Consider the following 13,308-nt stretch of genomic DNA (forward strand, 5'->3'; position numbering starts at 1 on the left):
GGCCACACCTACATTTAAAGTACTTATTCAGCTTTAATGGTAATAGTTTTCCACAAAGAATCCTGGGAACTGTAGTTTGGTAAAGGCACTGAGTTCACAGACCTACAGTTCCCAGCACCAGCTCCCAGGATTCTCCATGTGTGGTGCAAAGAGTGCTTTGAAAGTATGGGGTGAATGTAACTAAAGAGAACTGGCGGTCCTAGAGAAAGAGATGGCTAGCCCCCTTGCCATCAGTTGTTGGCAGGCCAGATCCAAAAGGAAACACGTGCTGTCAGATGTGCAACGAGCACCCTGCCCCTCTAACTTAAAAGCAGCACATACTGTATTGAGCTCAGCAGAGGGATGGAAAGGCTGCTGACAGCCCAGATCCGAGAGGAGGTCTGCAGGGTGGCCCCAGCTGACCTGGTAGCTCTGGGCCGGACATGTGGCTACCTGACAGGCTAACTTTGGCCCAGGACATCTCCTCTCTGAGAGGATGGAGCCGGGGAGGGAAAGGGCACTGCGGTGGGGCAGGGGGGAGAGAAAGGAAAGCTGACAGGGAGAGAAATGCAAACACGGCCTGGCAGTTATGGTGCGGGGGAGGTGTGGAGGAAGATGAAGGGTAAACCTGGCAAGAGAACTCAGGAAGTCAAGCTGAAGCAAAGTAAGGGGAATGATGAGATAGAGTTTCCTGGAGAGAAAGGCAGACAGATAAACAGCCAGGAGGACCCAAGGAACGGATGCTGTTCCCTGAGCAAAGACCTAGAGGGCGCTACGCAGCTGGCAACTTGCCAAGGCCTGGTTTCTGTTCTCTCTCTCTTGTCTCCTTATGCCTTTTGATTTTACTTCAAGGACTTCCACATATGGCAAACATATTAGAAAGAAGAGGTGTCACAGCACCCCCCTCCCCACTACTGTTTTCTAAACACTAAATATTGTTCATAACATCTAGCAATGTGCCAGTAATGCTGCATATTTCAAGGGAAGGCCAAGTGTTAGAAAGGTCAGGTTATATTCCTCGGCCACACAGCCATCAGGCTTCCTAAAGGCTACAGCTTGTAGTGCTGCCTCTTATGATATCAGTGCTATATTGTTCTGTCACATCTTGGTTGCCTGTGTACACATTACTGTAGGGCTGCCCCAAGACATTTTGGAACCTGAGGCAAACCACAAAATGGCACCCCCTCTCCCTGCCAGGTGATAAGGGGTGAGTTATAATTTCTGTTACGTTATTTTTATGAAGAATGCATAGGTTATATAATAGGCCTGCATGGGGAAATTTGATGTTTTTATTGTAAATTGAAAATAACAATGGTGGTGGGTTTTTTAAAAAAGGTACATCAAACTTTTGACAAAATTATACTGACCTATAGTTACACAGCAAATTATCCAGTACAATTATACTTATAGATCTCCCTCACAGTGATACTGTGAACATGGGGTTGCCATTTCTCATCTAACCTAGCATTCCTACCAAAAGGTTTGCTGCAAGGAAGGATATCCAGGATATGTGTTGCCTGTTCTAATGCTGTAGGGCTCAGGATGCAACCTTTTTCTGGGTGTGGTATTGCTGGGTTCAGCTCCATTCTACAGGAAATGAACAACCAGGAAAGGCAACAAATCTCTATAGCACTTGGAGCAAGCAAGAAATGCAGGACTACCCATCTCCTTCTTGCAATGTAGTCTTTATAAATGTTGAGAAATTTGGTGTATAAATGGGACCTACAACAAAACGTTGCAATATATTTTCTCTCACACACATCTAACAGTAGCATTCCTGTTGAGGGAGAGGACCAGCCAGCCAGTTAACCATGTCTTCCTCCAGCTTCCTAAAATCTGCTAAGGGCTCAAGCAAGCCAATTCTTTTCTCACTCTTCCATTCTTGGTTTTAAATTTTTCTTTTCCAATTGACAGTCAACATTCCATGGCTCCTGATGATCATGGAGCATGCTTAGTCTGCATTGAGCTGTTTGGGGGCATGTGGTTGCCCCATTTGGGTATTTGTGGACTTTTAAATATTGTTTGTACTTTGGCAAACTTTGGGGTTGCCCTGAGCATTCTGATACCTCCCTTAGATTTCTTAGAAGCTGCATTTTCTATTGGCATGAGAGCATATAAGTTCACCAGCCAAATTCAGGCTATGAATTTTAATCCTTGTTTTAATTCTGCCTGAGTTTTATAAGAATAAATGAACTGCCTGTGGTGGTGTGTTCCACCGTAACAATTTCTAGAGGAGTAGGGATGTTAGTTTTCTTTAGCAAAAACAGCAAAGTCTTGTGACAACTTTATTATAGCAAAAGGTTTTGAGTTCAGGTGCATGAAGTGTTATCCTGTCAATGCATCTGATGAAGTGGACTGTAGTCCACAAAAACTTATGCTATAATAAATTTGTTGTCCTTTAAGGTGCTGTACTGCTTTTTGTTCTGTTTGCACTATTGGCTCTGAATAAAGGGCCTCAGACTCCCCCCCCCCCCCCGCCCCTGGAAATTTGGCATTTGTAAGGTTTTTTCATTCTGTTTATCTCCCAAGACAGTCCCAGGAGGGGTGGGTTTTTTGTTGCTGTAGTTCTGAGGAACCTAAACAGGCAAACTGATTCTGGTCTCTTTCTCCAACTATAATAATTGTTGTCTCAAGGAACAATTAGAGTTGCCAGATTTCCCGTATTATTATATCATATTTCAAAATATCCCAACTCCATAAAACAGGCACTCCTAGATTCTTGGCATGGCCCATTTTGATCTAGTGGTTTCATGACAGTTTCATGTACAGCATTAAAATATCTGCCTCCCCTCCCCATACTCTTGCCCTAAAGTATTAAGAGCTGAAACCAAATTTCACCATGTTGTTCTAGTAGCTATATTTAACCAATAGTTTCACAGTTCACATGGGAGATAGTCCTCCCAGAGAATATATGGGGGTAGGTTTGACAAATATGACATCTGCTCACTCAGCCCAGTAACCAATTGCTTTCAGTTGTGTGTTTCATCTTGCCCAGCATGATGTATTGTCATATACAGTATAACTTGGGTGTCTATGCAGTAGTCAGGTGCTGCTTGTGTTTATTGTTAATCTGAAAGGTCAAAGGAGCTGCCACCTCTGCCAGTTATTGATGTGGACTTCTAGCTTCCACAAACCTCATTCTTTGAGGACATTAAAGCACTGATACCCAACTGACACCTTCCATTTCCCTTCCTTTATCTGCCCATGCATCCCCAAACTACAGTGACAATTCCAGCTCCGAAGTTGACTGCCATCTGCATCCACCCTTTGTTATTTTAAGGAGGGTCCTTTATGACAAACTTTGAGGAGCCCAGGTTTAGGGTGCTGCATCTGCTCTGTAAGGCCTGCATTGCCACAGGAAGCAGCTCTCAAATTTGTTTGGGCTCTCATTTAGGCCACCTAGTTAGTCGCTGCATACACCAAAACAAAGGACAAGTACATGTCCTTGAATTAGGTGAATGGCCTATTCTGGGAGGGGTTGCACTCCACGAAAAGTTTAGGACTCTGGGAGTACTTCTGGATTTCAGTTTGTCACTGCAGTCCCAAGTGGTTTCTGTGACTAGGCCTGCTTATGTCAACCTTAGGCTAGTACATCAGCTGTAGTCATTCCTAGGCTGATAATGTCCTCACTTCTCCATGCTGTAGTGACTTTCTGCTTGGACTGCTGCAATGTGCTATATGGGGAGCTGCCCTTGAAGATGGCTTAGAAGCTGAAGCTAATGCAGAAAGTGAGATGATTAAAACCTGCCCTCCATGCTTTCTGAGCAGGGAGAGTTGTGAATATTGCTGCTTACAACACTGGATGTTCTGAAGTTCCACCTAGAGGTTTTGTGCTTTTCTTTATTTGTATAAATACAGGTTGTTGTTTTCAGACCACAAATTATTTCTAAGTGTCATTTAGCTGGGAAAAGCTCTAATCTTCATTCCATATCTTCAAAGCATCACTTATATTGAGATCCTTATTTAATTAGTTAATGACTAGACTTTACAACATTTCAGTGGGGTTTTCTTTTCCAGAATTTTAATTTAATGGTGGCCGTTTATCTTAAAACTTCTCTATATTGTCACTGTGGAGTAGATTCCACTTTGGAAAGGAACCGGACATTGCCCGTGTTAGCAACTATCTTAGGATAGGTCTGGGAGCTCACAGTTTAATTAATACCATGTGGAGCAGGTTGGAGGACATTAACTTATCCTTTGCTTATTTTGTTTATCATCACTTGGGATAAACAAAGACTCTGGACTAACTTTCAGCATGATTAACTCTGAATGGGTGGGCAGACCTGACCTTGTTATAATCAACACCTTGTAAATTATGGCAAAAGTGTGACTATTAGCTATACATTTCTAAAAGCAAGAGTGTTAGCAATTAATCTTGTATGGGACGGGGGCAAGACAGTGATGGAAGACTTAAAATTAACCCCATGTGGAGCACACATGGGATACTGTCAGATGCCCTCATGTGAGAAACAAAAAAAAAGGATATTGGCACTGATCCTATAAAAATAGTACACAAGATAAATTGATTGTGTGCCTCTGGTGTGGATTTATTTGTTTACATGCGTGTTTAGTATACTTGAAAATTTCCCTCGCTTGCTACGACTCAGAACAGTTCACTGTATATCTCCGTATCTATACTTTAAAATAAACTAAAAATGTATGAGTAACATGGTTAGAATAAACCTATCTTCATTCTTATCTGTATTTGTTGAAACTTACAGCACCCCAGAAACATTTTTGTGTGTGGAAGCAAGCTTCAGAGTTGGGGAGTCAACATAGGGTACATCAGACTAGTAGCCCTAAGTGTATCCATCCGACACATGGAGGGCACCATCAAGAAGTCAGCTAGCTTGGCTGACCAATCAAACTGCAGAGAAAAGAGTTGCTCTGGAGTCAGACAAGCATATCAACAAACTGAGCTCTGGTCCAAGCCTGCCAGCCTTGCCCCTTCCCTCTCACTACCATGCCTTCTCCCACTGCCTCTTCCTCCTGATTGCTACAGAAAGCATCGGTATCTGGGTTACTGAAATGGAACGCTGGCTGCAGGATGCTTTGTTAATGGTCTCTAGGTGGAGGCAGTGGTGGACAGGTGAAGGAAGCAACACAGGAGAGGGGAAACAAGAGTGATGGGCTTGAATTAGTACTTGCTGGTGTTGATTGCCTGACAGGAGTTGTGGAAGCAGGCATAGTGAATGGAGCCCTGTTTGTCTTTTATTTCCGCTTAAGGCATTTACAGCCCAAACAATGTAGATCTTTATAGGTTCACAATGGTATCTAGAACTGTAGCTTGATAGCTATATTTCCTGAAATTGTGATACAATACTGTTTTAGCAAATGTACCTATCAAGTAGCATCACTATTGCGCTGTTGGTTTTACCTCTTTTTTGCCCCCTAATTATAAATGTAGCTCTATTTTGTGAGACCACTTTGGGGCAGCTGTGGCTGTTAAAGCCTGAAATAAATCCTTGGAAGGTGTTTGTCTGTGTGGACCAACTTTGTGTTTATAGAAAAATGATTTGGTGTAAGACAGGGTGGAGGTACAATTCCTGCCACTACATCTGCAAAGGAGAAGCGGAAGAACGCACACACTTTGAACCAGGAAGGCAAAATCTGTGGCCTCGTCCTGACACTTCTGGTGCTGACATCACTAGTCAGCAGTAACCTCTACTCTTGTTGACACAAGGAACAAACCCCAAAGGCCGTCTAGACATTGAGTTGGCTGCCAATTTATTCACTAATATCTGGAAATGCTCAGAGATCCACTTGGAGGCAAACCAGGGGGAGAAGGAGGCTTGAGAAGGGAAATACCATTTCCCGTGTTATTTTTTAAAAATGGATTCCATTCCCTAGGCCAAAGCTGATTCTTGCACCTCCCATTTCCCCACCATCTGCTGACTGTGAGGTTAGAACAAATGCCAGTTTTAAAACTGTGTTCTCACATCATAGTTGCTGCTGGTCTCTTCTCTATGCCAGAACCTCTCCAAGTTATGCAGTTCCTTCTGCTGATTCTCTTGCCTAATGAAGTGGGGTGGGTGGTCATGAGGAAAAGGGCCTTTTTCAATGATGGCCCCCCAGCTGGTTTTTTTAAAAAAAGTATTTTTATTAAATATTTTTCTTGTTTACAAAAGCACATGCATTGTCTCTTTCTTCAGGTTGTGTTTTCTACAGATCAGTTAGATTTGTTGTGACATTGGTGTTATATGCAGTATAGGGTTGGGAAGAAAAGAAGTGGGGGGCGGTGGTGTGGTGTTGAATGCCCTCCTCAGAGAGGCTCAGTTGGTACTTGGTAGCATCTTTTGGCACCAGGTGAAGATCTTTTTATTCTCCCAGGCCTTTCAATTAAATGCTCTGGTGGGTTTTCAATTCTGAATGATTAAACCTGGTTTTATAGTGATGTTATACTACTCTGTGTTGGTTTTATGCTGAATTTTGTAAAATAGCATAGACATTATTAGTTTTAGCTTATTTTTTATTGCATTTTGTTTTGGGGTTTTTAAAAAAAAATTATTAAGTTTTGTAAACTTCCCAGAGGATTTGGTCGATGGCAAGTATAGAACTAATGTCTAAATAATAATAATAATTTTAAAAAATCTTCCGCGGATCATTGGCAGCTTCTAACTGTGCTGGGATTGGCTGCATTCATGAATTCCTAAGTGCTGCTGATCCCTGTTGAAAATCAGGTTTGTATCCAGTGCAGATCAGCTGATGGGCAGTGTCTGCAAGCCCTGTTTTCATTCTGGATCTTCCTTTGCAGCTTGACTTGACTTCAATACCAGACTGCAAAAGAAGAAAGGAAAGAATTGAGATCACACGTAGAGCACTTGCCCAATTCTTTCCTTTGAAGCTGGGTAAGGTGATTGACAAGTGGGTGCCCCTGCTCACTTGTCAGAGTGGCCCACATGAGTGTGGGAGCCAAAGATGTGGCTGACCAGATCCTGTTCCCTAATGCCGCCTGTGTTATTTCAATCAGAAGGGCCAAGTGGACTTGAAGAATAATTAGGGCTTGCTCTTCTAACCCTGTCACAAAACTAGCCCATGGTTTCAGTTATTATCAGACTGGAAAGGGAGTCAGCACAAAGGGCATAGTGTGGACTAAATACTTCACTGAGAGGAAACTCTGTGATTCAGCAGATCTGCCAAATCCTCCAAGAGGGAGGCAAAGGGAAGTCCGAAAAATGCTGAAGCATTTTGAGACGTAGGGATGAGGATGCAGGAGAGGATTTCCTGCTGGCAGGAAGGGAAGCTTTTAAAAATGGCTCTGAAAGGTCTTGAGTATTTCATCCTCAGCTTTGAAATTCTACACAGCTCCCATTTGCTTCTGTGATCTTCCCACTTAGCAAAACAAAGAGTCCGTATCTCTCTGGCTCTGACCAAACACCTGTTTTCGAAACTGCAGAGTGCATAAATGGAATTAAGTGTGAAAGTTTCTTAGACTGAGCTGTCATGAGCTGTGACAGCTGAGTGATGATAGGCATGTGGAGCTGGGGACACAGTCATGCAGCCAAGGGTTGACTTTACGGAAATGCCCCCTCCCTGAATAACACGCACATGCAACAACCAGGAGAGCAGTGGGAGCAAACTGGGAACCGGCACATATCATCTGCTGCTCATGGGTAGGAACGTAGTGTTTAGAAGATAAGCACAGAAAGGCAGAAACTGATCATAAAAAAGAAAACCCAAAGGCTGCTATAAGAAAGGGCAGGGGATAACCAGGAAGGACAAAGGAAGAATTCTGTGTAAGCCACTCACACAATTTGCCTTTGGCAAATTACAATGAATTGCCAACATCCTTGTACCAGTAAGGAACAATTGTTTTACTCACCTGTCAGTTTGCCAAAGGGTGTTTCTGATATGTACTAGTCACTGGCCAATGTTATGCTGTGGGGTAAGGGTTCATAGTCCAGGGGTGCCAACTTGAATAAAATATTGGGAAGTGTGTGTCAGATAAACCCCGCCCCACATAATCAATCACAAGTCATGGCATGCACACACCATTTGAATGGCAATGTCCATCAACTTGGGGGGGGGCAGCCCCCTCAAATCTTTTATTGGGGGCGAAGGGCTCCTCTGGTTCATACACATAACCAGGTTGTAAAGGGCAAATAGTCACAGATCGTAAACCGCTATGCAAACTCTTTAAAGTGTTTGCATGAATTTCTGTAGCAGATTCTGCATTACGATGCCAGTGTTGGCACAGCCCTACAATCCATGGCAAATGTATATCAGTTTTTGCTTGCTTATGCATCAAGTGAGACTACCAGAACAATGGCACAAAATAATTGCAAAGAATCTGTGCTGTCACTGAGCAATCTGAATGTTCCACGGTAAGTCCAAGGAATCAAATTAATGGAAAAATGGGTACCACCTAGGGAGGGCAGGAGGAAGCATCCCCCTTCTCTCATGACTACATAATCATTTATCATCAATATCTCTGAGAAAGTGCAATGCTTCTTTGTAACTTGGTGTTGAATATATTCAATAGCAGGACTTGAAGTTTGCTATGAACTTTATCCCCACTTCTACCACCAAAATTTGAAATGGTGCCCTTGAGGAAAAACATGATAATCCTCTTCAAAACTTCCAACTACAGCACTAGTAAATCCCCCGTTGGAGGATTTCAGATTGATATTCACGGATTTCTCTGCCACCCACATAAAAATTAAAAAATTAGGTTTTCTTATCATAATAAATATTGCAGCTGTTACATTTCCAGGTGGTTTCTTAAGATCTTCATTTACAACGTTGCAGATAAATATGTTTGCGTTCCCTTATGTAGGTTAAAGTAGTAAGGGTTACATGAGGAGCTTGTGAAAAAGTAACTGCATGTTTTAAAAGAGACAGAACCCCAACCACAAGATTGATTCCAGGGGGGGGGAAATGTATTGTGGCACCTCAAAGATAGGAATAATGTGTCATGGCTTAAGCTTTCATGAACTTATGAAGTGATGTGTGGGCCATGAAAGCTTTTGCTAATACTGTAGTTAAAAGTGCTACAAGATTTTTTTGCTTTTGATGCACAAACTTAACACAACTACAGGTACCCCCGAAAGAACTCAACTGTGCATTTTCTCTCTCTCTCTTTACAACTCATGACCTGTGCATATCTTGGTATTGTTTAGTTCTCAGGAGTGTTTTCTGTAATGTTAAAAATCAACTAAAAACATAGGTGGGGTGTTCAGTCCCCCCTTTACTTTGTTTTAGTAAAAACAAATAACAGTGAACAACAAAAAAAGTAACTGGACCACTAAATCTTGTTGCTAACCTGTCAGTACACCAAGGACTCTTTCTGATTATGCATGTTGCAGTCATTAACAAATGCTGTTTTAGGGAAATTATCCCCCTTTTCCCAGCAATGAGCTATCCATATCAAGAATAAAGAGGAATGGAAACATGCCAATAATGATATGGTTATGCACAAGATATCTTGAGTCAACAATCTCAATTAATAGAAGACGTTTGGTGACAAGTACATTTAAGCAATGGCAGACAATCAATCCACTTTGGATAAAGATCCTTGTCTGCAGTTTGCCCCTTTAAAAACCATAAACTGAAAGATCAAGGATAGGAATAGGAAACCCAGTTTTCCAGAAATAGACAAGGTGTCAGCGGATGCAGAATCCTGCTTCCTTTTTCAATGTCCCCATCAATCCAGTTGTGTTTATTTTACTATCCTGCTGCCAGCTCTCTTGGAAACCATCTTGAGAAAACAAATATTACTGGAGTTGCTGCATGCCTTTTTAATTACACTAATTCTTTCTCCATGTTAATAGTATGTGAATATTAGAATAATATATGCACATATGAGACACAATGACTCATACTTTTTACAGCTGCATGGATGCTATATGTTAACTCGTCATCATGTATGCGTGTGAGCTCACTTGATTTCCTCCATGAGGCTCTGGAGAAAAAACCCAAAGGATGAAGGTCACAGCATATAAATCTTGGAGAGAGAGGAAGGGCATTATAGTCTAGCAGGAGTATCTCCTTCACACCTTGGGGTTTTACTTGAGACACAAACCATCTGCATGTCAGTCAGCTGCCATTTCATAGCAGACCTCCCTGTGAAAATCAACTGTCTGGAGGGGCTGGTTGCAGGCACCAGTGAGAATTTCAACCTGGTGGGATCAACTATACAAAGTGTCTATACAAAGTGGTGATTTTGGATTAGAGGGAATAGAGTTGCAAATGAATCTGGAAGAAGGGATTTTTAAATTTGAGGATCAGATCCTGCCTTTGTGTTTACTTCCACAGCTGTGAATGTAACAGCAAAATGACTACCCAAAGATTGCGGTCAACCCTCTGAAATGCGCTCAAGCATCCAGTTGTTGCCAGACAACCATCATTTTAAGGGGCTTCTTGTTTTAGAGCAGAGATGGTCACCTTTTTTTGCCTGAGGGGCACCCTTGGTCAACTCTCGCAGTCCCCTCTCTTGAGCTCATCCAAGTAGCTCAGCTGAGTAGGGTGCTGTCTCCCCAGTTATCAAATGATTAATCTGATAACTAGGAAGGGGTGAAAGATCCATCCCATCAGGGTCATGGGATTCTAGTGCAGTGTCAACTTTAGCGTTTTTCTTCTTCTCTTTTTGCTGCTGTTGCAACAAAAATGGGGGGGGGGGACAACAGAGAAAGTTTGTTTGGAGGGGTGTCATGTGGCTCCTAGGCCCGGTATTAGCCAGCCTGGTTTTAAAGAGTTGCTTCTCACTTAAGCAGGGAATTAGCATGGTCTAGTAGATAAAATGTTTGATTGCAGAAGTCATGAGTTCAACTAGAGATCGCCTAAGGGAATCTCTTGAGCCTTCTTTGGCTTTCTATTGTAACTTTTGAATAATTGTTGTGAATATGTATAGGATAAATATTTAAAAGCATCTTCTTCCTTTTTAAGAAAATGCAATGTAACTGATGAATAATTATTATTTCCAAACTATAGGAGTACAGAATACCATACAATGTATATCCCACCACTCACCATTATTTTTTTCACACTTTAGCACACTTTAGACCACAGCATAGCAACCTGTGTTGTTGGTGTGATGAACTGGCAATGTCACACCCTGTCATTGACAGACTTTAGAGAAGAGGTGGAGACACTTGCCCATGAAGTTGGAAATGATAATTAGAACCAATTAAGCATAAACAACAACAGCTGTTAATGTACTAATCATTTACTATTCCGATTTTAACTCTCACACTTCTCTCTTAATGAACTTTACTCACTGCCCCTCAGCTGAATTTAACACAGGCTTCCTCAACCTCGGCCCTCCAGATGTTTTTGAGACTACAATTCCCATCATCCCTGACCACTGGTCCTGCTAACTAGGGACCATGGGAGTTGTAGGCCAAAAACTTCTGGAGGGCCGAGGTTGAGGAAGCCTGATTTAACAGATGTTTTAACTCCCTAGAATGCTGCCGCCTTAATTCTCAGTATCACAAACACTTTGAATACCTATTGCTCTTGGAACTAAGCCAGATGTACATGTGATTATTGAACATGGGTTTGCCAGGGTAAGGGTTAATTTCTGAGTCTTAAAGAAGCAGTAATTGTTGTTGTTGTTGTTGTTGATAATACCCTGCCCTTCTGGCTGGGTTGGCCCAGCTACTCTGGGCAGCTTCCAACATATATAAAAACATAATAAAACATCAAACAGTAACAGTAACAATCTGATCTAATATAAAAAGTCACAATAAATTTAAAATAACGTATATCAAATACGTAAAGCAATATTCAGTCATCCTTTAGAATCTAATAGTAAACAGTAAGCACATGGTTGACAGAAACAAAACCTGCCCTCTCCTTTACTCCACATGCTTTGCTGCTTTAATGTTCTTTCCCCTCCAGCCAGCTTACTTCTGGTATCAGAACTAGGCTGAAGGTAAAAAGTTTTAAAGCAGCAGAGCATAGAGAATAAGGCAAGAACAGGCTTGATTCTTATAGGGTTTATCACTTTAGAGCCAAACTGGCAAGCATGAATGCTATAAACACACATGCATCTGGTTTGGTCCTTCCTCCAATGCAACATTACATCTTTAGTTGCTACTGGTTCAATTTTAAATGTTATATTTACAGCCCAAGAAACCATGATTCACTGATGTAGGAATGAGTGAAAAGCTCCACCACTCCCTGCTCTGAAACCTTCCCTCTTCTTCTTCTTGTATGTTTAGCTGCAGAAGAACTTTCCTGGTTTGTTAAGACATAGTTTCCTGTGGTGTCTGAATTCAGAAACTTATCCTGATCTGAAGGGAGCACTTAAATCAGTTTCCCAGGCTGACATCACAGTAAACCATGGCTTAACAAACCAGGAAGTCTTATTTGAAGCCAAGCATGGGAGAGGGGAGAAGATAAAACACGCAAGCTCATTACTTAAGAATGAAATGCCAGGATGCTGAAGAACAGGGCCAACCATCCAGATGTGGAATCAGAATAACAAGCCTTACTTATAACATGTGCTTTTCCAGATTATTTCAAAGGCAATGTACCTAGAGCAGCAATTATGATTGTCACTAACTTATTTTGAAAGCTCCTTTTTACTACGGCAAGAGACAGCAGTTAAAAGGGAACAAAAGATGAATCAAGGAACGTAGGACACATTGATAGGAGGGGTGGTTCCAAGATGACTGGTCAATACTACTGTCATCCTATGTTTCCCGCATTCCACCCCCCACCCCCCAGTACAATAAATGCAGTTTATGGTGTATTCCAAGGGATAGTTTGTTCCTTTTCCTGTTGTACTTGTGGAGAGCCTCAGACAGGATACATCTGCAGGAATCCCAGAACCTAAACCTGCACAGACCGTACATTTTCTTTCTCTCCCCCCTCCCACCCCCTGCAACCCTAGTATAGTGCTGTTGCCTAACAGGTCATAAAGCTAAGAGAGGTGTCTTCAGTTTTTGTTATTTTGCATCCTTCCTTGTATCCTCCACCCAGTTCCACGGGACAATATTTGTGCCCAGCCCTCTGATCAGTTCTCATGAGCAGAGCAGAGGAGCACCTATCTCTGCCCCAACCATTGTTTGCATGTTTTGCCTTTACCTAAAGGAAGCAACATGGGTTAGTTGCTGGCAGGGACATTGTTTCTAACAATGTGTTAGATAAATAAATAAATCCCAGCATTCGTAAGGAGGAGAGCTGTTTCGCAAGAGACCCATGAGTGACACAGTTACATCTGCAGTTTCTCCATCTTCCTGCTGATGTAGCTCCGCTCTTTGAGAGCACCAACAAACAATCCCCAGCAGCAAAATTTGTGGAAGCATAGAGAAGGGTTTAGTGTGCAAAGCAAGGTGGTGTTGTGCCTTAAATATGAGAAAGCAAGACATTTCACATAGGTTTCTA

At 42.1% G+C, this 13,308-nt stretch overlaps 1 protein-coding gene across 3 annotated transcripts in view; it reads left to right on the plus strand.

The window, feature by feature from the left end:
• FLT4 (fms related receptor tyrosine kinase 4) overlaps positions 1–13,308 on the plus strand; it is a 95,036-nt gene that overhangs the window by 11,134 nt on the left and 70,594 nt on the right. Inside the window, exon 1 of one of the 3 annotated variants that reach the window (XM_081180731.1) lies at positions 711–1,186. The exons of the other annotated variants lie outside the window; for them this stretch is intronic. The gene's annotated coding sequence lies outside the window, so the exon portion shown is untranslated. Of the gene's footprint in view, positions 1–710; positions 1,187–13,308 lie in introns of those variants that run through there. 3 annotated transcript variants of the gene reach the window in all.

This window comes from Podarcis bocagei (assembly GCF_964188305.1).
Source record: "Podarcis bocagei genome assembly, chromosome: 2".
NCBI classification, from domain to species: domain Eukaryota; kingdom Metazoa; phylum Chordata; class Lepidosauria; order Squamata; family Lacertidae; genus Podarcis; species Podarcis bocagei.